At 40.3% G+C, this 26,500-nt stretch overlaps 1 protein-coding gene and 1 pseudogene across 5 annotated transcripts in view; one reads left to right on the top strand and one right to left on the bottom strand.

Moving 5' to 3' along the window:
• The window catches only part of ANKRD44 (ankyrin repeat domain 44), a 306,147-nt gene that overhangs the window by 225,276 nt on the left and 54,371 nt on the right, over positions 1–26,500 (bottom strand). The window lies entirely within an intron of this gene.
• Positions 16,192–17,333, top strand: LOC130858311 (eukaryotic peptide chain release factor subunit 1-like; annotated as a pseudogene).

Genomic DNA, 26,500 nt, shown 5'->3' with positions numbered 1-26,500 from the left:
CTTTTTCTCCATTCCTCAAAGTACCGTGAGTGTGTATTTGGAGACAAGGGATACACTCTAGAGGGAGAAGTGTGATGAAGAGTTGTCACAGGTGGACATAAGCAACTTGCTCAGCGGCCAGATTCGTTTCCAAATACCCTTCCCCTTGGCCGGGAGGCTCCACAGCCAGAAGATGGATGCTTCACCTGGTGTCAAGTCGGACTGAATAGATTTCAGGGGTGGGGAGGGGGTGGGGGCGGCAAGGATTACAAGCACAGCTCCAAGCGAAAGCATCTAGCTGGCCTACCGCGATCAGTCTCGGAAGAATCCTGCCATAGAAATGTACCTCTTAATATAAATCAGCACTAAAACCTCCGAGACATGTAACAGCCTTTATTAAATGGACATCCAGGAGCCCACTTTATTTCACCTCGCAGGTAGGCTTACAACGGATCATTTGCTTTTGAGATACATTATGTGATGTGAAAGTTATTTTTACAAAGACAATTGGGAGAACGTATTCTGCTGTAAAACACAACTGCTAGATAAGGAAACCTTGTTTAGCAGAAGAGTTTGGTTATTCTTTGACTAGCAGGCCTGACCGCAAACGACTGCTGTAGCCTCTACTGCAGAGGAAAGTCATTCCTACCAAGGAAAGCGTAACTCCATTTGCCTCAACCTCTCATCTCTTCCAGGGAAAACTTCCCTAAGGAATATGGAGCCGGCAAGGGAGGGTCTCGGATAAGTGCATTTATCATCACCACCCTCAGTGTCAGCTTTCGCTCATTCTGAAAGTCATTAGCAAAAGGACAACAGAATATGTTATAATATGTCCTTTTTCACAGGAGATAACTTGAAAAAGTTAGAGGTACAATACAGGGGGGAAAGTTATAGCAGTTCAGCCAATCGATAAGGACTAATCATCAAGATGAGCTCAAAGAGGCAAGCTGGCACAACAGAAAATTCTTACTTGGAAGGACAGGAGTACGGGGTCTCGTCTCGCTCTATCACCTCTTCAGTAAGACTACTTATCGTATGTCAGAATCTTGCTTTTACCCTCTGTAAAATGAGAACACCACACTGCATGTCTAAGATCTCTTCCTGGACTAAAATCCTCTATTTGGAGACTCTGCTCTAGCTAAGAACGACACCTAGAACAAGACAGAGAATAAATAAAGGCTTCTAAAACAAGAGGCTGGTGTTCTAAGGTAGACAAGTTAGGCTGTCAATCCTAACACTGTGTGCTGGTAATCACCTACCAGGGTCTGCTTTGTACTTTTATTTCTCTTCATCCCCCAGAAGTTCCTGCCACTGCCCTGAGAGCAGAAACAAGGAGAAAAAGATGGTAGGGAAGGAAGTTCTTAAACTTCTCCCATAGCTGAAAAGCTCTTAGGCAGGAGACAAAAAGAAACAAACAAAAACCCTACCAAGAATGGTGAGTAATGAGAACTAAATATTTTCTTTAGGGATCAGAAACTTTCATGAAGATGGAAGTTTTACTTAAGCCTTGAGACATGCATCACCTGCGGGTGGTATAGCTTTAAAAAATGTTTCATACTCTCATTATTCTAGAAGATTTAGAACCCTCCTCTGGCCCAAGGACACATCCTCTTTCTTCACTTTCTCCTCCTTGGTCTTCACTAGGTTATGACAGGCACGAAATAAGGGGTTCGGGAGAAGTTTGGAAGAACGGGCATCATCCTCACCACCGAGATCTCTGCTCATTCTGTTTTGCGTCTTCTTTCAACAGGTTTTCTCAAAGCGGTCATTTCATGACTCCACTGGATCTCCTTCTCTTGTTCCTGAATTTTTTGCTGTTGCTATTTGATAGAACTACAACAGGGCCTCAAAACACTTGCTTTCTTTTCTGTTCTTAAACTGTGACATACCGAAAGCATATGAAACAATTGAGATAATAATATTACAGATATCCTTGTATACCACCCAGTTAAAGAAGTGAAACATGACAGATGTTAAGTAAAGCCCCACGCCCATCACCCATCTTCCACTCCACAGTAAACCACTACCCTGATACTGGTAGTTATCAATCCCATACATGTTTTAAAATATTTACTGGGTGTGTTTACAACCGTGAACAACATGTTTTAAAGGTTTATATAAATGGAATCATAGTGTCCATATCCTTCTGAAGCTTGCCTTTTCCATTCAACATTATGTTTTGGATATTTACTTATGTAAGTACACATAATTCTAGTTAATTCATTTTTATACCTGTATAGTATTCCATTGCATGAAAAATAACCACTCTGTTTCTCTATTTCAGTTAGGTTTATTTTCAGTTTGTCTGTCTGTTTCTCATTACAAACAATGCTGCGCTGAACATTCTTGTACTTGTTTCCTTAAACACAGATGCAAGGGTTTCCCATAGATATAAACCCAGGAATGGAATCGCTAGGTTGTAGGGTGCCCACAGCTTCAACTTGACTATCTCCAAATTACTCTCCAAATGGTTGTAACAATGTACACTCCCAGGAGCAGTATGTGAGAGTGCCTGGGTACCTACAGCCTCTCCAACATTTGTTATTTTCAGATTTTAATTCTTATAAATCTCAAGGTTATATCTACCTGTATGCTTCCACTGATTACTCATAAAACAAATAAGTTCTTAAATGCCAAAAAAACTTTCAAAGAAAAAAGTTTGATGAATGAATAAATCTAAGACTCTACAAACGTGTAAGCAAGCCCCCCAAAGTGGTAGATGCACCTCTATATATGTAATAGAGTACATTTAGGAAAAGAATTTTCTATCTGTATTTATGAAATGTTGGCTTCTGAGATATTGATTACAACTGGAGAAAGGATCTTGGTCCCTAAAACTGTTGCCTGAGCACATCCTCCATTCTTGAAGGTAACTCACGTCCTAAGCTTCAATAGGCAGAGAGCTTCAATAGGCAAGAAACACCACCACAACCACTGTCATTGCTCTGAGGGAAGTGGTTCTCTGTAGTTTAAATCTTGATCATAGTTTAAAGAGATTCAGGGGGAGAAAAAATTAAACAAATGAAAAAGGAAGGAGAGCAAACAGGAGAATCAGTTTTAATACATTGTATGCACAATTGGCATTTCCCTCCTTATAAACATTAACTTTAATCTGAAACACTATATAAAGTTGCACAATCTGCCAGGTATTAAAACTGAAATCTGTAAATCAACTATAGTCCAATTAAAAAAAACAAAAACAAATTCTGCTTTTCTGAGCTGATCCCAAAGAGAAGTCCTAAAAAATGAACAGAAGGAGATGGTCTTCAGATGAGTTTTTCAGAACCTAAGATAATAATTCACAATTTCCATAGCAATCTAGTTACTTAGCAAGAGTAATTATAGCTTTCTACAGTTTAACTGTGATATACAGTTAAATTCTGTGATATACAGCATAGAGAAATGGTATATGAGTTGGGCCCTGGAAGCCAGGTTGTCTGAGTTCAAATCTCAGCTCTGCTGCATATTAACCATGACCTTGGGTAAATTATTTAGCATCTTTTCTCATTTGTCAAGTGAGAATAATAATGGTTCCTACCTTACAATAGTTGTTAGAGAATTAGAAGTTAGAACAGGAATTGGCACATAAGCGGTTAAAAAAAAATTAGTTATATTCTAGCTTCATTGTTTAAATTAAAAAAATTCTCTATTAAGAGTAGATATCTAAGAACTGAATCACTTTACTGTACAGCAGAAATTAATAAAACATTGTAAATAAACTATACTTAAATGTTTTTTAAAGTAGATATCTAAGGAGTAGTCTTTTGTGCCTGTTTTGTACATTTGAGATTCTAATGTTTACAGGATTACCTGGGTGATGAATTTGGGGTCATTTTTGTTTTCTTCATTATGCTTTCCTGTGCTTAAAAAACGAACACCCAATATATATATTTTTAAGCCTCACAGAATTTTCAAATACAAACTCAATTTTCTTTTCAAGAAAAGGAGTCAAGGGCTAGTAATGGGTAGAAACATTGATTGTTTTAAAAGCACCTTTAATCTAATTATATCTGCTCCTACCTGATGCCACATGAGGTCAGTTACTTTCCTGGTATAGAATTGTTAAAGCTCATAGGCTCTAAATTCAAAACAAATGTGAAGTTTATCATGGATATAGATGGTCCCTTCCTGTTTGCAAGGAACAACAGTTCTGAATCTTGCCTAGATTCTCCTGACACAAAAGAGGATTACATAGCCAGAGCTTTTTATGTGTGTGGTGGGGAGGGAGCGAGGGAGGGAAGGGAGGTGACCTTGGGCTTTGGATTTACTATGACCCACTTATGTGCTGGATGATAACCACCTTTGGGGATCCAAGGGACCAAAGGCTTGAACAGAAAGTACTTGTGAGGAAAACTTCAGTATCAAATTTGATGCCATATCTCTTAATTTTTCTTTTGATATCCAAGTATAAACTATAAAATCATTCAGCCCAATTCCTATATGGTTAATAATTTGAAACCAAGTAAATAAAAGGAATGTCCAATTGATCTTGTGTTTTCCAGTGCATCACCTTTAAAAATAAATCTGGTTTGGGGTAATTTGACTCCAAGGAAGGGTGATTTGCTTTAGCAAGAACTGGAATCTTGACCCAAAACCAGACCTAATAACTTGGCATTTAAAAATATGATTTCTGCCTTGGGACTTAAAAAGAGGTATGGGTTAGAAATTGGTGTGCTTATCTCAAAAATTGCTTGCAACCCAAACATTCTCTTCTAGGCCTATGAACCAATTCTCCCAACATAAACTTATGAGGAAAAACACTTTCAGTTACATAAAACAACAATCCCTCCTTTCTGGTTATATTAAACTGTCTTTCTCCTATCCTTCGTGTCTCATAGAAGAAAACTTTTATGGCTTCCCCTGGAGAATTAGCTTATTGTACAAATCAGTGACAGGGTTTAATAACTCTTTAATAACTCTTCTATGTTTTTCAAGACAAAAATGATCAATGTTCTTCAGTATAGTAAACCCATTTACAAGCTGTTGTGTAGCTTATAAATCCCTTGGTAAGAGACCAGGTATATATATTTTAAAATAGACTTAAAGCTAGAGGGAATTTTAGAGTTGACCCAACTGGGCGTACCCCAAACCAATTAAGTCAGAGTCTCTATGGATGGGGCTGAGGTGTTGTATTTTTTTTTAGGCGCTCCTCAGGGGGTTCTGTTGCATAGTGAGGGTCAGGTACCACAGATGTGGTCCAACCACTTCATTCTACAGGTCAGGAAGCTGAGGCCCAGAGCTGTGAAGTGACATTCCTAAAGTCACACAGGTAATCAGTCTGTAATAACATTGGAGTTAGAACCCACGTCTTCAGATTCTTCTCTGTTACGTTACTTTCATAACTACTTCTCCTTACAAAATTAGATCTCAGAATCTGATTTTAAAAACAGACTCCAATCTGGACCCAATTCCCTGAGAGCTTCCAGAGACCAGCTACACAACAGTTGGTCTAAGCATGGCTGTTGGCTACTGTTATAACAACCACACCACCCTGTGAGCTGGAAGACACCCCCTGCTGCCATCTTCACCAGGAAACAGCAGCCTGATTCGCATTTTAATGGTTTTCTTTACTGCTTCCACCAACCCCTGTCCTTTGATACTTCTCTTTAAAAGAAATAACAACAACCCCCTCTAAAAAACTTCATTCAATGGTAAATTGAATTTCTAGTGTAGGGATGAACTAAAAGCTTACATATAAAGAAATGGCTTCAGGGCAACTTCTTGAAAAAGAAGTTATTTGCTGATGGGTGGTCTGAAGCTTTGCTTTCAGGGGAGAGAGAATGGGCCAAGCTCCTCAAGCGCTGGGTGTCATGTGGCGTTGCTGGCCCCTTTCCAGACTCTTGAAAAGGGATAAAAACAACCACCCCACCCGGGGCTTCGTGAACACCTAATTCACACAACTTAAGGTGTAAAAACTGCCAGAAAGCGGTCTCCTCTGCTTGTCCTCCCCAATCCCATGTGCATGTTCCAATCCTGCTTACCTATTAAAAGTAACCGAGAAAATGTTTTTGTTTTAACCAAAAGTTATCCTCTTGGGGCAAGAAGAAAAAGACAGCTGACCTGTGAGAAAGGGGTCAGAACCACAGCAGAGTCAAATGAGAACTGCCCCAGGGGTCCAAAGACCTCAGTTCCAGCCCTGTTCCTGCCACTTACTGGTGGCATAGGTGGGGGCAAGTCCATTTCTAATGGCTTACTTTCCTCATGGGCAAAGCTGGGATCACACCTGTCCTGACTGCCCCATGGGTTGGTTATGAAGACCATTAAATAATCTAATCGATAATTTATATTTTTAAAAAATCCTTATAAAACTGCACATAAATGTAAGTATTACTGGGAAGAACAAAGGAAATGAAAAGAAACTTACATCAGCAGATAACGATAAAACATTCAGGAGTACTAAATTCCTAAAAAAAAAAAAAAGATTTGACTATAGAACGGTTCAGCATTATGTCACGATTAATGACTGTGAAGTCAGACCGACCTGGAGTCAAATCGTAGCCCGTCAAGTTACCTCCCTGAGCCTCAGTGTTCACGTCTGTACAATGGGATCGTGATGGCACACACCACTTGGAGGCCTGACAAGGAGCACACCAGATAATCACGTGAAGAGCTTAGCTCTGTGGCTGGCACTTGGTAAATCATAACAAATGTTAGCTGTTGTTATTGTAATAGTAATTATTGTTTGGTCATTACTTCCCCACCTCACAGGGCTGTGGTGTTAAGTGGCAGGGATCACATGTGCAAAGTGGCAGCACACAGGAAATTTTCAACAGGTGGCTGTCATCACTCTACTTGAGTGACCAGGTTTTCCTCATGACAGAACCAGAAACATTGTTAAAGCCACATTTTCAAACTCTTTCTTTTCTCACGGAGAGATTTCTTTCTGACCTGGTCCAATTTTCCACAGGCTTTAGGTAATATCAGGTAGACTGTGGGGGTTCCAGTTAACCACCGGCACATTTCGGTCACTGGTGTATCATTCACCTCTAGGGGCCCCAGATGTTGTGTGTTTTTGAGCTAAAAGTAAAAAGCCTTCCTTTAGTATTAGCTCCACATCCTATAGCTATTTGATCCTATAGCTAAACCAGGGTGGCTGGCAGGAACCCAGCTAATTACCAGAATTATCAGACTTAATGGGCAAAGGAAACAAAGGAATAAAAGCTATTTGGAGAGAAGTTACACGAAATGTGCAGCTACATTCTAGACGTCTCTGTGAGCGGCGATTTGTGTCATTGATCCTGCCAATGCTTTCATTTGAATGGAGAACATAGAGGGAAAATCACTAAAAAGTTAAGGCAAAAAGCATTCACAATGTGAAATTTTGTGTAAATCACATGTAAATATAATACAAAAAAGTGGTCTTTGGAAATGTCAAAAATACTAGTTGAGTGCCTTTTTCTGTTAAACTCTACAAGTAATATCGGCTCATGTGTAGAGAATGGAAAACGCAAATGAGAAAATTTTCAATGAATTAAGATCATCTGTAATCAAACCTCCCAGAGATGATGCTATTAACATTTTGGAATTCATTATTTCATACTTCTTCCTGTCTGTGTATACATAAAAATAGAAAAATTTCTCAAAACTGAGTTGTAATAACTCTAGCTAATTAAGTCCTTAAAAAGCACAGAGGAGGTTTAAAGACCTAATGAATTAAATAATAACTAGTTTCTCCTTTTGATTACCATGTAATTAAAATATAGGAAAAATACAGAGCACAGCATTTAGAAACACTGAAGGATAACATTTATAAAGCACTTATATTGTGCCAGGCACACACCTAAAGTCCATTACAAATTAACCCTTTTGGTTCTCACAACAGCTCCATGAAGTAGGTACAATTATTGTCCTGAAAGCGAGGCCCAATGAAGTTAAGCAACTCACCCCAAGGTCACACAGTAAGTAAAATGCTAAACTGGGATTAACCCAGGCAGTAGGGCTCCAGAGTCCACGTTCTTAACCACCTTGCTATGCTGCCTCTCAAACAGAGATACAATATTATCACTGTAGATACAATATTATCACGATCAGAAAAGAACTCCCTTATGTGTATCTATAAGTTGGCAGCAAATGACATATAAAATAGGGATTGCCACGCTAATCATAAAACTGTCTAACATGTTGAAAATCATAATCCAAATAATATAGGAAAGAAATACTGATTAAAATAAACTAAACAGAACTTGCATTTCACAAGCACAGATAGAAGGAAGATTTTGGAGGAGGGATATTTAATTAGCCAATACAAGCCTTCTTCAAGGATGCACTGTCTGTGTTCAGGTTTACGACTTAAAAGGTGAGACTGCCAAGAATTCGTTAAAAGGTTGATGCATCTGTGGCTACATTTCCCCAGAGCACCGTAACCTGCAATCCTGCCAAAATTAAATAAAAGGATTGACTGTCCTCTTTCTTCCTCTGCCTTGAGAATGTCACCATTTGAACTGTGCTACTATGAACTCAGCATTCAGGAGGAATTTTCTCCTTGGATTGCAACCAACACTCCTTATTCCATGACTGGGTCCCAGTAGTCTCAAAGGGCAGCTGCAGGCAGATCCAAACACTCGTCCCTTCCAAGGAAGATTTTGAAAAGGAAAAGCACATGAGAGAAGAAGGTATACAATTAATCATACCATACGTACTGCTAAGACACAGCTATATCCTAGGTTATGACATGTGCGGGTCACCAGAGTGACCAAAGAGAAGTAACATTAAGCAGTATTTTTTTAGTTAATTTATTTCATTTATTTATTTATTTATGGCTGCATTGGGTCTTAGTTGCAGCACGCAGGATCTTTCGTTGTGACGTGCAGGCATCTCTCTAGTCATGGCACGTGGGCTTAGTTGTCCCACGGCATGTGCGATCTTAGTTCCCCAACCAGGGATCAAACTCGCATCCCCCTCATTGGAAGGCAGACTCTTAACCACTAGATCACCAGGAAAGTCCCAAAGTAGTATTTTTATGACATGTGTGAGGTACCCAATAAACAAGAAGGAGAAGGGGAGAGTATATTAATCAGGAACGTTAACCACTATGCAAAACATCCCCTAAATCTCAGTACTATTGCACAGTAAGAGTTTGTTTCTTTCTCATGTTACAGTCCAATGCAGGTTAGGAGAGGGCAGGGATCCACGTGGCCTTTCAGGGTATTAGGCCTCTTCTTCCAGTGGTTCCTTCAACTCCCAGGACCTCGGGGTCCTCTTCTGGATTCTGCGTTTACAGTCAACAAGCCAGGAGAGACAAAATAAAGGATCATGAGGGAGGTTTTATAGGGACCAGGCCAGAAAGTGACCACACTGGCCAGCACTCAGTCACCTATCCCCACCCAACTGAAAGGAAGGCTGGAAAATAGGACCCAGAGAGAAAAGAATACAGGGGTTGATGGAATATTTTCTCTGCCGTGAGGAGGAGGAAGGAAATCAATTCAGATTTGGACAAAAACAGACAGATGTGCCTTTAGCTAAGTCACTGTCCACAGCCGTACTTCTTGGGGGTGAACTGAGCTGCACCTGAATCATCAATCAACTAAGAACGTCCTACTGTGAATACCTTTCCCTAGCCCTGCCAAACATGGAATCACAGTTCCATGGTTCCTCTAGGCCAAACCAAGGGCGATGTTGCCGTGTCAAGGGACATTTAGCAATGTCTGAAGACATTTTTGATTGTCACAGGTGGGTGAGGAGTGCCACAGACATCTAGTAGGTAGAGGCCAGGAATATTGCTAAACATCCTACAGTGCACAAGACAGTCCCCCATAAGAGAGAATTATCTGGCCCAAAATGTCCATAGCACCATAGTTAAGAAGCTCTGCTCTAGGCCTTGAATCTAGGGTCTTGTTCATACATCTATTATAACACTTCCATTCATGGGCCATTTCTGTGTACCTACTATGTGTCCAGTCCTTCACCTAGCACATTGTAAAGGAATAGTTATTTCTGTGTCTCTTCTTCCCCTTTCCTACCAGATTATGAGTTCAGGGCAAGAACAAAGACTGGTTTTTGTATCCATCACCACCCTCCAGTGTCCACTAACATCAGACACATAATACATGTTGAATAAGTGGATGGATGGACGACCCTGAACCACTGTGTCCCGTGCTCTCACCTTCTGAATAAATGAAAGTATTTGGTTCTCAAGACTTCCTGGTTTGAAAAGCTAACAAAACAACAACAAGGAGGTAATAATCCAGTCTGTCCTTAAGAAATCCAATGCTCAAAGGAGCACACAGTCTTAGAGGCTGGTAATGAAGCACAAGGCCTCACTTTCATAAATCAGCTCTTCACAAACCCTCATCCAGACCCACAGATATAGGAAGTTGTACCCCAGTGGCAGCTGCCTGTTGAACTTCATTTGATCTGTATATGCGTCTACCATTCCAGCTCCAATAACACAGCACATGGGGAGGGGCACAATGACAAAAATGTTTGTCATTCAAAACTCTGTCCACACAAGAGAAGAAAAGAAGAGCCCTTAAGGTCTGGGGTAGGGCCCACTTCCTCCTAGAGAGTAGCTTCCCTTAATGACAGTGAGACCATTGATCCAGACCTAAGTCAGCCCTTGAGGTTCCTTTCCTGGTTCTCTTCCCTCCTCATCTCTCCCCATCCTCTGCATCAGCTTTCAAATCTAAAAGAGAGTAGAGCTCTCGCGCACATCTCACAAGCGTGCCAGGGACAGGTGGAACGCTGCTACACCACTGATCACCAAAACACACCTCACTTTGAAAAATGTTTTCCAAGAAAGTTCTTTAATAGTTGTTATCTTATTTGACCCTCATCCTCTTCCTCCAAGCCTAATATTCTCTCTCAACACTTTTCAGTGGTTTGAAGCTTTACTGGCACAAAACATGGTGCCAGTACATTTCACCCTGGGCAGCTCTGCTATGATGCACACCCTCATGCTGACTGGAAAGAGAACAAAATGTGAAACCAGAGAGCCTGGCTCCATCCAATTCCTGACGCTGTCACTTATTAGCTCTATGGCTCAGTTGATGTCATCCTTTTCTCTGGGAACATCTCCTATATGAAGCAGAACCAGTGCTTCCTGTGCTACTTCATCCATTGCTCTTAAAAGGATCCATTGGGATAAAACATGCAAAAGCATTTTGTAATGTGGTGTCCTAGCTTCTTCCCAGAAATGATCAATACACCTCTCTGCCACTGAATGTCTCTAACCAAGGTCAAACTGCTAGAAAATACAAATGAGATTACATAAATATTATTAAACTAAGGGCTGCACTTTTCTATTCAACCAATATCTGATGATTTCCAAACTGACGTAACAAAGGGAATAAACAGAAACTGCTTATATTCTCTTTCATATCACCGCTGGTCATTGCTTAGCAGTAACTCAAGTGTAATCACACTCACCTTTGGCCAAGAAAAATAATGCAGTGAAACAATTCAAAACTATACACTGTTCTTTCAGTTTTCTCTCATAAGACACCACAAAACTGGAATGACAGGGAAATGTCTAGGGACCACTTTTTTTCATAACCAAATAATATATAAACATATTCTCCATTTAAAAGCCTCACACAATAGAAAATTATAGAATGAACCAAAAAACCCTACCTGTCTTCACTCCCCAGAGGTAATCGGACGTCAGTCTCTCTGGTGTGCATCCTGCCAGACTTCTTTCTGTAAATTAACTATATATGTATATATACAGAAATCTCGTATTCTGTTTTGTTATAAAATTGAGTTTTATAATAATTTAAGAATTGTCCTATAACTTGCTTTTTTGACTTTTTGTAGATTTTCCCACGTCATGCATGCCTATCCATCTCATTCTTTTAAATAGCAGATGGTTTTCTGACAGGTAAATACCCCAAAACTTCACTTAACCTTATTGAGGGAAACTTAATGGTTCTCAATGTCCAAAATTGCAAAACTCTGCTAAACTGTAAAACTTTTAAATTTCTGTCTGATTGCCTCTCTCCAAATTTGACCTGAAAATCACTTCCAATAAAGTTCTAATATCCCCTTTCAATAGAGTCTTTTTTAAGAAAAGGATAAAGAGAGGGTTAGCAGTCTATACTCAATGCTAACTCTTTCAAACTGCATTCCTTATTCACTGCTAACAGCATTTGTTCAATCAGTCCTACATTTCACCTGCGGAGAGAATGGACCTCTACCTATGAGCTTTCCATGTTAAGAATTACAAACTTCAGCCTCAACACACACACACACACACACACACACAATGCGAAGACCAAAGAAAGAAGGCTTGCATGTGAAAATCTTAGCAAGCTATAAGGAACTATCTATCCAGTTAAGCATGGTCTTGGGTCCTCTAAAAGAACTAAATAATACTGCTAGAATCTTCTACAAGAGTAAAACTATCTTCACTTGAAATTTTCAAATTCAAATATTTGTTGATTGCCGACTATAAGCTGAGAGGGGCTCAAAAGTAGCATGAGATCAAACCTCTGCCTTCTAGAAGCTATAAAACAGTTGAGAAGGTGAGGTTTATAGGAATAAAACAAGTAACTAACAATACAAAGTAGTCCATGATTGAGTGAGAAAATGAATGGTTTAGGCAATATTCTCTAGGAGGAACTCCCAGGGACAGTAAATCAAGGGAAGTGACACCGAACAAGTGGCTGTGAATAGGGCCCTCAGCACTGCAGGGAGGGCTTGAAACACAGAGTCCATTGCTGACAGCTATTGTTACATGACCATCAAATAGTAATTCTGAGTCTAAGATACTCATGGACAAATGAATCCAAGTATAAGTGCACATCTGCTAGAAATAGGACAAGAGGTGAAAACCCAAAAGATGTCACATAGAGGCTCAATACAGACCCAGAGCTACACCCAGAATCTCCCAACCCCTGCCCCTTCTACAGGCCAAACAGGCTGCAAAGCACTTCTCTTCAAAGCCTTCTTGGAGGGATCAGAATTTAAGTTTTAGGCACTTTTCCACTCCTGAAGGTGGACTGCGTGTAAATACATTCAAAAACCATCATTAAGCAACTACTATGTGTCTGCTGCCCAAGTTAAGAGCAGATTAAGAAGATACACAGTTCCTACCTCGAAAGCGTTCACAAGTGTCTGCATTAACTGAACCCACCTCCCCAGCTAGTCAATGGCAGAGCCAGATTGCATAAAAAAGGAGCAACAGGAGAACACATGCAAAGAATGTTTCTGTAGGCCAATAAAAAGGATACTGTAAAAGATTTCTTGTGTTTACTTATTCCTATAATGTTGAGACTTGGTATCATCTGCAGGGCCTAGTTTCTTTCAACTCTATGGTCAGAAGTGTTGCCTATATATCCATTTTACGAAGCTTTTAAATAAGTTTCAAATTTCGTTCTCCATTTATCACAAAGATAGTCTCGATCTAAGCCCAAAACTGTTAATCTCTCTCCTCAACAAAAAAATAAAGGAGGAAAGAAAGGAAGGATGAAAAAGAAAGGCAGAAAGATATTTTACAGTAGCTACGAGAAAAAAAATTGCTGTACCGTGTCAAGTCCCAGTTTGTATGGAGCACATAGTGAGAGGAAATACACTCTACTGTATTGAAATGACTCCTACAGAAGCAGCAAAGGCACAGCAGCATCCAAAAATACTAGCAGGAAAATCAGGAGAAGCAAGACATTTCTGTCTCTTACTAGAAGTCAAGAAAATAGGTGAAACAAAGTGTTCTTTGATGGCCTGGCTGGCAATGGTGTAGAACTGAGCTGATGAGAGGCAGCACAGACTCATTTTTAGAGCAAACTCAACTTCTTTAACTTGCTTGCCATCAATTGTGGGTCTCACATAATAGCTGATTTTTTTCGCTAAGAATAGACCTTTGTTCTCACATAGTACTGCACTCTTGAATGTTTCAGTACTAGTTACTATGCTTAAGAAAGGCACCAAACACTATATTTGTTCAAAACAAAGAAGGAATCAATTATTAGTATATGTGCTGCCGAAGCGAGCACAGAAGGAATCAATTATTAAATCATCTAAAAACTCACCAATCTATAAATAAAATGTGTTTAGAATACAAATATTTTCCTGCCTCTGCTGTTTTTACTTGCAGTAACATTAACTTAAAAGGTACCATTTCAGCAATATTTTTCTCAAAAAACAATACTCATTAATTCACTTGAGTTCCATTCACTCTGCTCCTCTCCTTTTGTTTTTAGGAATGAGGCTCTACTCAAGGGAGCATGTACTCATTAAAAATATCTTACAGCATTAACGTTCTCACTAGAAGCTTTGAAGTGTGTGATGTCTTTAAAGCTGGCTCCCTCTATGTCCACTGTCCATCTGTGCAAATGTCTAAATGACAGCTGATAAATAATATGTAAATCACTGCAAAAGAGAATCACGCAGAAAAACCTGAAGCTTAGTTACATGTCCCAGAGCATCACCTCCAAAGACACAAAGGTCCGATTGTTTTATCTATTTTGTGATAGATTTGGAATTAAGTGATCAGATTCTCTACAATAATACTGTAATAAAAGATAATACTTAATTCCTTACAAAAGTGACATCCTTACCAAATAAGCTTAGTTTATTCCAATCGCTTGCCCTTATTTACTGTGCACCAGTAACACACGGGAATGCAAAGGCCACCTTTCCACTCCTGAAATGCACCAACCCTCTCCCTTCTCACGGCTTCTGCACAGACAATTCCCTCTGTCTAGAACATTCTATACACTCCTTCTCACCTCGTTAAATTCAATTCACCTTCCAGATCTCAACTCAAAATGCTGTTGCCCAGAACAGCCTTCCCTTACCACCCCTCCCACTGCCCCATCTAGATGAGATTCCCCTGTTACATAGGTTCTTGTAGGTTCCTGTGCTTTTCCCTCAGAGTACTTATCAGCTTGTAGAGTAATTATACAACTGTGTGTGTTCTTTGACTAACAGCCATCTTTCTACACCAGACTGTAAGCCCTGTCAGGACAGAGACTATGGCTGTTTTGCTTTCACTGGATTCTTAGAGCCTAACACAACGCCTGGAATATAGTAGGCACTCAATTTGCTGAATGAATTTAATAAGCAAACCCTATCGTGTCCTGACACCCTGCCATATAAATGGTCAGAGCAAATAAAGATGAAATGAAGAAAATAGTGTGTTCTTCTCAGCAAATTTGGTTTATCTTGGTCTATGCTATGGTCATGACCCTGACAAAGAATTGGTTTAGTCCTAAGGACAGCATAATATGTTAGAAGGATTAGGGTCAGCAGTGTAGTTCAGAAAATCCCCAATAGCAGTGGCTTAAACAAGATAGATGCATATTTCTCCCTCATTATAAATAAGGTCTAAATATGAAGTTATCCAGGACTGCTACAGTGCTCTGCAGTAAGAAAGACCCAGGTTCCATCTGTCTTGCTGCAAAACTCTCCTTAGCATCTACTTCACGCTTCTACTTCGTGATCCATCAAGGCTGCTCAAGTCCAGCCATCCCATCCAATTCTAGGCATTGGGAAGAAAGAAAGAGGTTAAAAAAAAAACGGGGGTGATGTTCCCACTTTCTAAAAATTTCACACTTAAGTCCTTTAATCACAATGTAGTCACACAGCCATACCTAGAGGCAAGGGAAGCTAGAAAATACAGTCTTTATTCTAGAAGAAGTTTATATTACTTACAAAGAAAAGAAGGCTAGGTACTGTGGAACAATCAGCATTTTCTGCCACAAATTGCAAAATATTTGAGGGGATCTCATTTGCTGTTCCTGGTAACAGCAGGTTTCTCCCCAAGTGGACATTATCTAAGCAAGTAAGACCGACCAAAGGGGAGGATGAAACCTATATATCCAACAACAGAAAGTAATTAGAGCCTTGACATGAACAAACAAGTTAGTCTCCATGCATGATAACCAAGTATCACCATCACATGAGTTCTGAAATGTGTCTTTAGTTTTGCTTTGATTTTATCTTCTATTTTCATAAAATGTTTGTGCCATGTACACAAGGACATAAAAAGAGGCAGACTTATAGTTTCATGTTTTATATCCTGCCAGTTCTACTGCATACCTCCTTTGCTTCAGTCTTTGAATTATTTTTTTAGTGTCTGGGAGTTTCAGTATCCTGATGGATTTCAAATTCTGAACAAGAGATGAAAATGTGACCAGGGGAACGCTCATGTAAAAACCAAACGCAGAGTGTCCTACATCAGAGCCACCACTGGGGAGGAGCCGCCGCTGCTGCCAAAGACTGGGCCCTGAGGGAGAAGGCGGGAGAACACAGCAGAAGGCCCCAGTGCTGCCTGCAGACAGGAACATGGAGATCTGGGAGATCAGGAAGCTCAGTAAGAGCTTGGAGGCGGCCCAAAGCAAAGGCACAAGCATGATATCATTGATCATTCCTCCTAAAGACCACATTTCACGAGTGGCAGAAATGTTAGCAGATGAGTTTGGAAGTACATCTACCATTAAGTTACTAGCAAACTGCATTTCAGTCCCAGGAGCCATTACATCTGTACAACAAAGACTCAAGTTTTATAACAAAGTGCCTCCAAATGGCCTGGTAGTTTACTGCGGAATAACTGTAACAGAAGGAAAGTCAACATTGATTCTGAACCTTTCAAACCAATTAATATGTCATTGTATTTGTGTGACAACAAATTCCATCCAGAGGTTCTTTGAGCACTGCTTCCGGATGACAGCAAGTTGGCATCATTGTAATAGATGGTAGTGGTAACTTCTTGACACACTCAAAGGAAATACAAGAGAAGTCCTGCACAAATTTACTGTGGATTCCCCAAAGAAACATGGTGGAGGAGGTCAACTGGCCTTGTGTCTTGCCCATTTAAGAATGGAAAGTGACATCACTATGTTCAGAAAGTAGCTCAGACGACCGGGCAGCTGTTTATTTCTGGGGACAAAGAGAATGTGGCTGGTCTTGTTTTTAGCTGACTTTAAAACTGAACTAAGTCCATCTGATATGTTTGATCAGAGGTTGCACTCAAACGTTTTAAAATTAGTTGATACATCCTATGGTGTAAATGGATTCAACCAAGCTATTGAGATAGCTACTGAAGTCCTCTCCCATGTGAAGGTCAATTAAGAGAAGAAATTAACAGGGCGATACTTTGATGACATCAGCCAGAGATATGTTCTCCACTGCCAAGGCACTGAAGAGGATAAAATCATCTATCAACTCCGGAGCAAGAGGAGGGTAAATCTCATTTTACAGACAACGAGACAGGACAAGAACATGAGTGTGATGCCCCTGCTGGAATGGTTTGCTGAAAACTACAAAAAAAAAAAAAAAAATCTGGAGCGGATAAGGCACAAGAGGATCCCAGTTTATGAAAGGATTTGGTGGAACTGGAGCTATCTTGCGGTGAAGTAGATTTCCAGGGAATGGAATACCAAGGAGGAGACAGTGAATTTTTTGACCTTGATGATTACTAGGTAGTTGACATGGGTTCAGCAAAATGTGCCTCGCCCTCCAGCATCCAACCCAAGGAAGATACCTGTGGTGGAATCCAAACAGATCCCTGCCTTACAAGGGGAAGACTTCTAGAATTTAATCCATGAGCATTGGATATTGAAACTAAAACCGAAACAAAACCTGACCCAACCCTACACTTTGGTTTGTCATGGTATCAGCACAACAGCCTACAGCTAAGTTCCTAAATGCCACTTTGGACTAATTTTTAAAAGAATTCCAGTTTTTATTTTTACTTGATGGTGAAATTGGTTGCTCTTGCTTTTTATGAAAAAAATGATGTTTTTAAACTTCATACACAGGAGCAAAAATAGTTTCACTGCCGTAAACCTTCAAAATTGTATAGAAATGAGATCATTTGATGGGAGAAAAATTAAATTGCTGCATTTCGCAGTGACCCATTTACATGGCATCCTTAGCTTACACTGCATACAAAGAAATACACATGGTGAATATTGGGAGGGGAAAAAAACCCCAAATACAACCAGTCTAATTCTTCTCAAATGGCTTCAATATGGGTTTTCAGTCAGAAGAAGGGCTTTTCATTTTTCTACTAATCTCTCAAACATAATCCCTTATAATATATGCATTTGGGATCATACGACTTCTACATTTCCTAAAATACCAATGGTTGAATTGTTAGTTATGGAATAAAACTTACATAGAAAAATATACGTAAGAGGTAAGTCAAACCAGACTGGTAGCTTCTCTAAAGAAAAAAAAACAAGAGTTGTTCAGACTTCAACTATGAGGTATTTCAGAAATTAAGAGGAAGAGCTGGGCAAGAAACAAGATGGGAATCCCCGAAGCTGTTCTGAAAACAACAAGCTAGTGACACCAGTGACAGTTGCTAGAAGCTTGAAGGAAACCTTTACAAAAATGCTAGAGACTCAACCTCACTTGCTTCTAGCAAGTCTTCCTCTGAGGGAAGCAGTGCTTTGTGCCCGGTTTAGATTTCGTGTGGCTACAGTAGTCTTAGAGCAAGTTTTTGTGATTAACCACAGCAGCATGTGGTAATGTTTTACGATGGATAAAAGTCATCTCAGAAAGACAGACGCAAGGACATGGTATACTGCATAATAACCAAACCTCACAATTTTCTGGCCCATTCTCCACCCCATCTCACCCCACCCCAACACACACCATCCTCGCTTAATTGTCTGCTCTTTGCAGTCAGGAAATTCTACAACAAGCCAGCCTGTGATCAAAGGCCTTTCCATCAGTTTTCCCCAGATACATAATCCACAGCAGGCAAAGACTCAGAAACATCCTACTGACCATGAATAATTTGGATTTTTTGGACTGGAGGTACGCAAAATCATGTTACGCAGCCTACAATGATCACACATTTGAAGATTACTGCTCCTTTCCAGGACAAATTTTCTCTTTCTGAATCTTGGTCTTGTTTCTGAGGTGTACCAAGACATCAAGCCTGAAAAAGTAGAGGGGAATTTCCCATAGCCAGGGCAGACTCTCAGAAAAGCTCATGACTTAAAAGGAGAAAAGGGAAATAGAATTAAATTTGTCAGTGTGTGAAGATGCTAAAAGGCATTACATATACACACAAGCACATGTGCGCGCACGCACACAGCGCTAGGAGTCAAATAAGCTTAGGAAACACTAACTGAAAGGTTTCTTTGTTGCAGAACTTCTCAGAGCCTTTAATATTGCCAGTATGCATTGTGGATCTCCAAGAAGGGCACAGTAGACAGATTTTCCACTCCAGCTCTTACTCATCTTATATGGCAAATGCTCTGTAGAATAAACATGGCAAAATGCTATAACGGAAAGAAATGTATCAAGATTAAACAGGGCTATCTGTGGATAATAAAGTTTACCGGTAATTTTAATTCTATCTCTAAATTCTCTATCATGATTTCCATTGCTTTTATAATCTGAAAAAAAGGATGAGAAAGAAAAAATAACATTTGAATCTACGTTATTTTAATATTTTTAAAAATCAGACGTAACTGACAGTGAGATTTTTTTCTTTCTTTTAAGAAATAGAGGTGTTTATCGTTCTTTAAGATGTATTGTACACCTCCAGTATGCTAGGTTCTGATGTAGGAGTAATAAAAAGGAAGAATTTATTTTGATGATTCACTACATCGTGCCAGTAGCCTGAAAGAGGAAGAGAAACTAAAGATCTTCCCACTGTGTGCTAACAAATAAACTAAAGCCTGCAAACATAATAAAAATACTTGTACAATATTAATCTAAAAACATATTTACACTTGTGCTTTTCCCCCAATCATTTAAAAGATCTCCTTTTAATATAACCCTTGATTTATCTTGTAATAGTACCCTATATATAAAAACTTGCATTGGAAATAAAACTTTATCAGCAGACCCTTAAATTCTATCATTCATTCTTTTATCAAGTTATTAAATGCTTATTACATGCTGGGAAATCTGTGGTTATTCTTGGAGAATTTCACAAAAGCAGGTCCTTCTTCATGGTTAGTTATTTTAGCAGGTTATTATCTAAATAAATGTAACACTATTCATAAAATTAGAAAGAGAAGAATTAGCATAGAGAAACTAAAGTTATAACAGACCTACATAGCAAATATTTTACAATATGATCCATTGCTTTGTCTTATTTTCAGTTGATAACCATGGTAACTTGGACTATCCAGATAAGTAAAACCAAATTCTAACTCTGGCCAAAAGAAAAAAATTTCATTATGCTTGGTTCTAAGGCTTCCTACATTTCTAGTTACGCCAGCTTTCTCGAAAGAGACAGGAGGAGCCAGGCATCAAAGTCCGTCTTTAGCAATTCTACAAACCACTTTCTCTTAAGGTGTTTCTGTCCCCAGTTACAACAACAGCGACTGGTTACACTGGCAAGGCCACCTCTCCAGGTTCACCATGAACAAAAGAACTCTTCTTCTAACCCTTCCAGGCTGTTCTTCCCATGGAATATTTTCAGATAGTTCTGGGAATGAACCCTTTCCCCTCAGCTGGGGGGAAGGTCAAGAGTGGTCAACAGGATACTCTAATGTAGGCAGACTTGGGGACTTGATTCACCCATCAAGGGAGGCAAAGGACAGGCTTCTATTTATGTCATCTCCCAAGATGAGACCAGAAAATCTCTTCATAGTCTCTCTCCAACTCACAGGAAAGCAAGCCAGGGAAATTATGTCAGCTGGAAGCCCCAGTGTGGAAATTCTCAGCCCAGCAGGCTAACCACGGCCAGATGGAAGGGCCACAAGTAGGTACAAGTTCCTTCACTTTGAGACCTGAGTAAAGAGTCCTAAGGTCTGTGACTGGCCAAATAAGCAGCAAACTTATTTGCTCGGGGAAATTATACTGCCCTGCTCGAATTACAGCTCTGCTGGAACAGAGTTTCTAGAAAGCGTTGAGATTTCCTTCAGTTTCACTGAGCAAGAGTTCTAATGACTAAAGTGGACCCATAAAACCATATTAGAAAAGCCATTTAGAGCAATACATTTCCACAAATCAAATCAAAGCAAGACAAAAATAAACTAAGTCTACAGCTTTTTAGTATTTGCTATACCTGTGTATATTGTTATTCACCAAATATGCAATATGTTTCCAGTTCACACTGCTGAATTTGTCTTAAGATGTCAATAGCAGCAAGGGAGTCCATAAGACTAGCTGAAAAGGATTCCTAGACAGCCTAAGAAACAAGGAATCCGGTGCCTCAGAAGTACAACTTTAAGACCAAAAAAAAAGATTGTTTTATAATAAAGAGAAACATGGGCCTAAATTTTGAACTCTAAATTTTGTGTTATCTGAATCAGTGTTACTAAGTTCAAGCTAGTTGGGTCTTCCTAAAACTAACTTGTTAAAATAAATAAATGAAGGCCAAGAAAACATACAAAGAGGAAATATCTGTGGGCCCAAAACAAGGGAGTTAAGAAATCAAGCAGCATTATGAACAAGCACAGGATGACTGTTACGTCACCCACGAACACAGACATGGGATGACCTAAGTACAAAAGTTAACAGTCATTGACGTCATGTTCCAAGGCAAAAATATCAAAATAACCAAATGCTTCTCATACCTGGGAGCCACCCCTTAAAAACGCAAAGAAATTTACACCGACTTAGGTGGCTATAAATGACGGAGGAAGCAGCTGTTGTTAAAGTTTCCAGTTTTTTGATAGTGCGTGTTAGCAGCCCCATAAAAAAAATAGGGTAATTTTCTAAATGCTTGGACACAACCCTCTTAAGCAACTAGCCATGGTGTCATGGGAAAATTGAGACAAATGTGTACATCAAGGGATACAGCGGCATTCAGAGAAAATCGCTTCCCACGCTCTTATTAATTTAGCACATTAAGAAGAATGTATCAGCCTCAGATTGGTCAGCATCTAAGCAGCAGGCAGTAATTTTTGTTTACTCTCCTGTCTTTCTGAAGAATTATGTGCTAATAATCATTTCTATTCATTGCCACCAGGCATACGTCAGGATAGAGTTGGGACAGAATAACATGTGTCTCTTATGTTAGTTGAAACCGTTGCTAAGGAGATAGAAAAACAGAAAATGGGGAAATGACAACATGTACAGAGACTATTTACTACTCACTTTTCTACCCGCAACACATCTAACTAATGCCAAGCTTTGGTTTGACAATTTTTTAAAGAAAGCCATCTCTACATCTCAAGCAGTGACATGAATTGTCTCTCCAGCTAACTCCTTGCTCTATCAAGATGATTGATCACTCCATTCCTGATAAAAATACCTGGATAGGGACTTCCCTGGTGGCGCAGTGGTTAAGAATCCACCTGCCAATGCCGGGGACACAGGTTCAATTCCTGGTCCGGGAAGATCCCACATGCCACGGAGCAACTAAACCTGTGTGCCACAACGACTGAAACCCGCATGCCTAGAGCCTGTGCTCCACAAGAGAAGCCACCAGGATGAGAAGCCTGCACACCTCAACGAAGAGTAGCCCCCACTTGCCACAACTAGAGAAAGCCCACATGCAGCAACGAAGACCCAACGCAGCCCATTAATTAATTAAAAAAAAATCAATCTTGAAGGCTGGCAACCCACAGGTTGGCTACATAGACTGCTTGTTTTAAGAAAATATATGAAAATGTCCAATTACAAAGCAGATTAACTCAAGGGTGCTTATTTACATTACAAAATAAAGAGGCTGTTTGCTATCATTTTTATCAGGTAAAGGGGAAGATGAGATTTCAGAGCAAAGTTGTTTGTGGGGTTATTTTGTGTAGCAGTGGTAGAAACGGCTGGACCATCCCGTGAGCACCACCATGTGATTCTGCACACATTACTTGAGTCAGGAGGTGGCGGGAGCCATCACAACTCACGGCGACTCCTAAGGAGACTGGAACGTCTTCACATTCAGGGAAAATTAAAGGCACCGAAGCCGTTTAAATCGACGTTGTACCTAAATTCTTCCAGGAACATTTTAAAAACTAAGAAGGCAAGAGAAATAAAATATATTCCCTAATATAGCACTCAGATTATCATGTGACCTGTTTTATCCCACTGAAGTGAAAATAGAAAACAGAGGGAAAAAATCGGAAAAGGGAGGAGTATTTTGGATTCTCCCCCAATGCTCCATTCCTACTATTCTGTTCTGTCCCCAAACCAGACACTGACATCAGGAACGGGAACACAACATAGCCACGTGAGCCCTGATGAAGGCGAGGCTTCGATGAAGGAAAAGGAAGGAAAAGGATAGACAAAAGATGAGAGTTCAGCTATAAGCCCTCAAAAAACTGTGCCCTGCCACGCATAACCCCTACATTCTTAAACCATTCTGCCCAGCCAGCCCACAAAGAGGGCTTGAATTCCCAGGCCCCTGGTGCTGCCAAGCATCCTGCTTTTACTGCAACAGCTTCTCCATCACCACCCTTGTCAGCCCATCTCACTGTAGAACCTTACCCTCGTGTTGCTGCCAGATTTGCTTCCTGACACACATTTTCTAGGGCTCAAATGCCCACAGCAGCTCCCCAGGGTCAGGCACTATACTAAGTGGTTTTCATGCATTCTCTCATTTCATCCTCACTACAGTGCTATGAGATTTATGGTCATTCTTTCCATGTCACAGATGAAGAAACTGAAGCACAGAGTGGTTTAGTAATTTACTCAAAATTACACAGCTAGGATATAGCAGAACACTCACAGCCCCCATGTTTTAACATGAACAAAATAAAATTCAAACTCTCCAGCCTCACCATCAAGCATCTCTGTACCTTTCCAATCTTATTTCCAGCTTTTCCCCTTCGTTACTACCTGGCACAGCACAATGCAATCCTCATGATAAACGCATGTTGACTGAATGAAATGTCCAAGCTAATGAATGACCAGTCAGTTTTTATTTCATTCAAGCATGGTCCTTATTTTCAATGCCATAGGGAAAAAATTGTTTCAGCTTCTGCTCAGGAAATCTAATCTCTGAACATGACACCAGGCAACAAAGAAATTGCACAAGAACTTGTTAGGTTAATTATTCATCTCCTCAAAGTCAGCAAGGGCTTCCAAGCAAGGCAGCGGGAGCAGGTCTGCACCCAAATGTGCCACAAGTCACATGAGGGTGGGGCATGGTTGTTGAATACGGGTCTCCAACCCAGGAAACAAACTCCTTACAATACATCCTTTTGTCCTTTGAAAGAAAATTTGGCAAATCTATCATATGCAATCACACTGGGAGCAGTCCTGAGTATCTAGAGCAAAATCAATTGTTTTATATAAATTAGGTTTTGTTTCGTGGCAACAAGTAGGATAAGGTAAAAACCCACACTTAATTCATTTAGTGCTTTACAGGATACAGATCACTTACACATATCCTCTGACATCATTCCCATGGCAACGTTCTGAGGCCTTATTATTCTCCCCATTTGGCAGAAGAGGAAACTGAGGTGCAAAGATGATGAGTAATGTACCCGAAACCACACAGCAGATAAAGACAAGGACCCAAGTCTCCTCTCTCCAAATCCAGCCTGAGGGTCCCAGGTGTGAAGAGCAGTTATTTCCTCACAGACCTTTCCCCCTACACACAGCCTCTTCCATGATTAAGAAAGGTTCTGCCCAGCTCAGACCAAGAGTCCAAGCTGAGGTGTGGAGGCGCCCAAGAAGAACCAGGAAACAGCTGGCCAAAGAGCCCTTTGTCAAGGTTTCTGTCGGCTTAAGACATTCACTCCATCAACTGTGCACAATAAGTAATGGTTCTGGACAGGGTCTCTTCCTCCTCCTTATCCCCCTTCCTCTACCCCGCTCCCCAAAATACCTGAACAACCCAGAAGCAGAAAAGAAGAAAGTAACAACATCCACAATTGTCCCTCCTGTCTTCCTACCCAATGCTGCAGTAAAGGCAGAGAGCAGAGCCTCATGACCTTTAACCTGGGGAAGGGGATGGAGAGGGGAACCGTGATAGTTAATTTTATGTGTTAACTTGGAGGGTGTGTTTGGGCAAAGTTAATGTTTAAATGGATGAATTCTGGGTAAAGCAGATTGCCTTCCATGATGCTAGTGGGCTTCATCTAATCAGCTGAAGGCCTGAATGGAACAAAAATACCAGCATCCCCAAGCAAGGGGCAATTCTCCAGCAGACTGTCTTGGGATTGGAGCTGCATCCATTCCAGTGAGAGCTGCATTAGCTCCCCTGCGTCTACAGCCTGCTGGCCCACATCACAGATTTTGGACTTTCCATAATCACGTAAACCAATTCCTTATTAAAAATGCCATATAGGAAGCAACCTAAATGCCCATCAACAGATGAATGGATAAAGAAGATGTGGCACATATATACAATGGAATATTACTCAGCCATAAAAAGGAATGAAATGGAGCTATATGCACTGAGGTGGAGAGACCTAGAGACTGTCATACAGAGTGAAGTAAGCCAGAAAGAGTAAAACAAATACCATATGCTAACTCATATACACGGAATCTAAAAAAATGGTACTGATGAACCCAGCGACAGGGCGAGAATAAGGATGCAGATGCAGAGAATGGACTGGAGGACACAGGGTTGGGGGAGCGGCGAAGGGGAAGCTGGGACGAAGTGAGAGAGTAGCATGGACATATACACACTACCAACTGTAAAATAGATAGCTAGTGGGAAGTTGCTGTATAACAAAGGGAGTTCAACTTGATGATGGGTGATGCTTTAGAGGGCCAGGACAGGGAGGGTGGGAGGGAGTCACGGGAGGGAGGGGATATGGGGATATATGTATAAATACAGCTGATTCACTTTGGTGTACCTCAAAAACTGGTACAAGAGTGTAAAGCAATTATATTCCAATAAAGAACTTTAAAAAAAGATGTGGCACATATATACAATGGAATATTACTCCTCCATAAAAAGGAATGAAACTGAGTTATTTGTAGTGAGGTGGAGGGACCTAGAATTGGTCATACAGAGCGAAGTAAGCCAGAAAGGGAAAAACCAATACCGTATGCTAACTCATACATTTGGAATCTAAAAAAATGGTACTAATGAACTCAGTGGCAGGGCAAGAATAAAAATGCAGATGCAGAGAATGGACTTGAGGACACAGGGGTGGGGGTGAAGGGGAAGCTGGGACAAAGTGAGAGAGTAGCACTGACATATATACACCACCAAATGTAAAACAGATAGCTAATGGGAGGCTGCTGCATAACACAGGGAGATCAACTCGATGACGGGTGATGACTTAAAGGAGGGAGATAGGGAGGGTGGGAAGGAGTTAAGGGAGGGAGAGGATATGGGGATACATGTATAAATACAGCTGACTCACTTTGTTGTACAGCAGAAACTGGCACAACAGTGGTAAGGCAATTATACTCCAGTAAAGAGCTTAAAAAAATGCCACATATATATGTATATATAAAATAGTGTGTGTGTGTGTATATACATATACCTCCCATTGGTTCTGTTTCTCTGGAGAACCATGACTAACACAGGGACCAACTGGCAATGGTGGAATATTGTGGGCGCAGATCTTTGCTACAGATGAGGAGGGAGCTCTGGGATGACGAAGAGGAACTCAAAGTAGAGATAGCATGTGGTGCTCACGTGGAGGGAAGTACTGATGTGTATGCACTTGGAGGAATGATGGTGGGGGTGCTGGAAATGAGAAAACTTTTGCTTAGGGAGAACTAACATTTTTTAGTTATGCAAGGAGAAAGTTTATTATTCTTGAAAATT

Source organism: Hippopotamus amphibius, chromosome 8 (assembly GCF_030028045.1).
Source record: "Hippopotamus amphibius kiboko isolate mHipAmp2 chromosome 8, mHipAmp2.hap2, whole genome shotgun sequence".
NCBI classification, from domain to species: domain Eukaryota; kingdom Metazoa; phylum Chordata; class Mammalia; order Artiodactyla; family Hippopotamidae; genus Hippopotamus; species Hippopotamus amphibius.
This window is presented reverse-complemented; position numbering and strand designations above follow the sequence as displayed.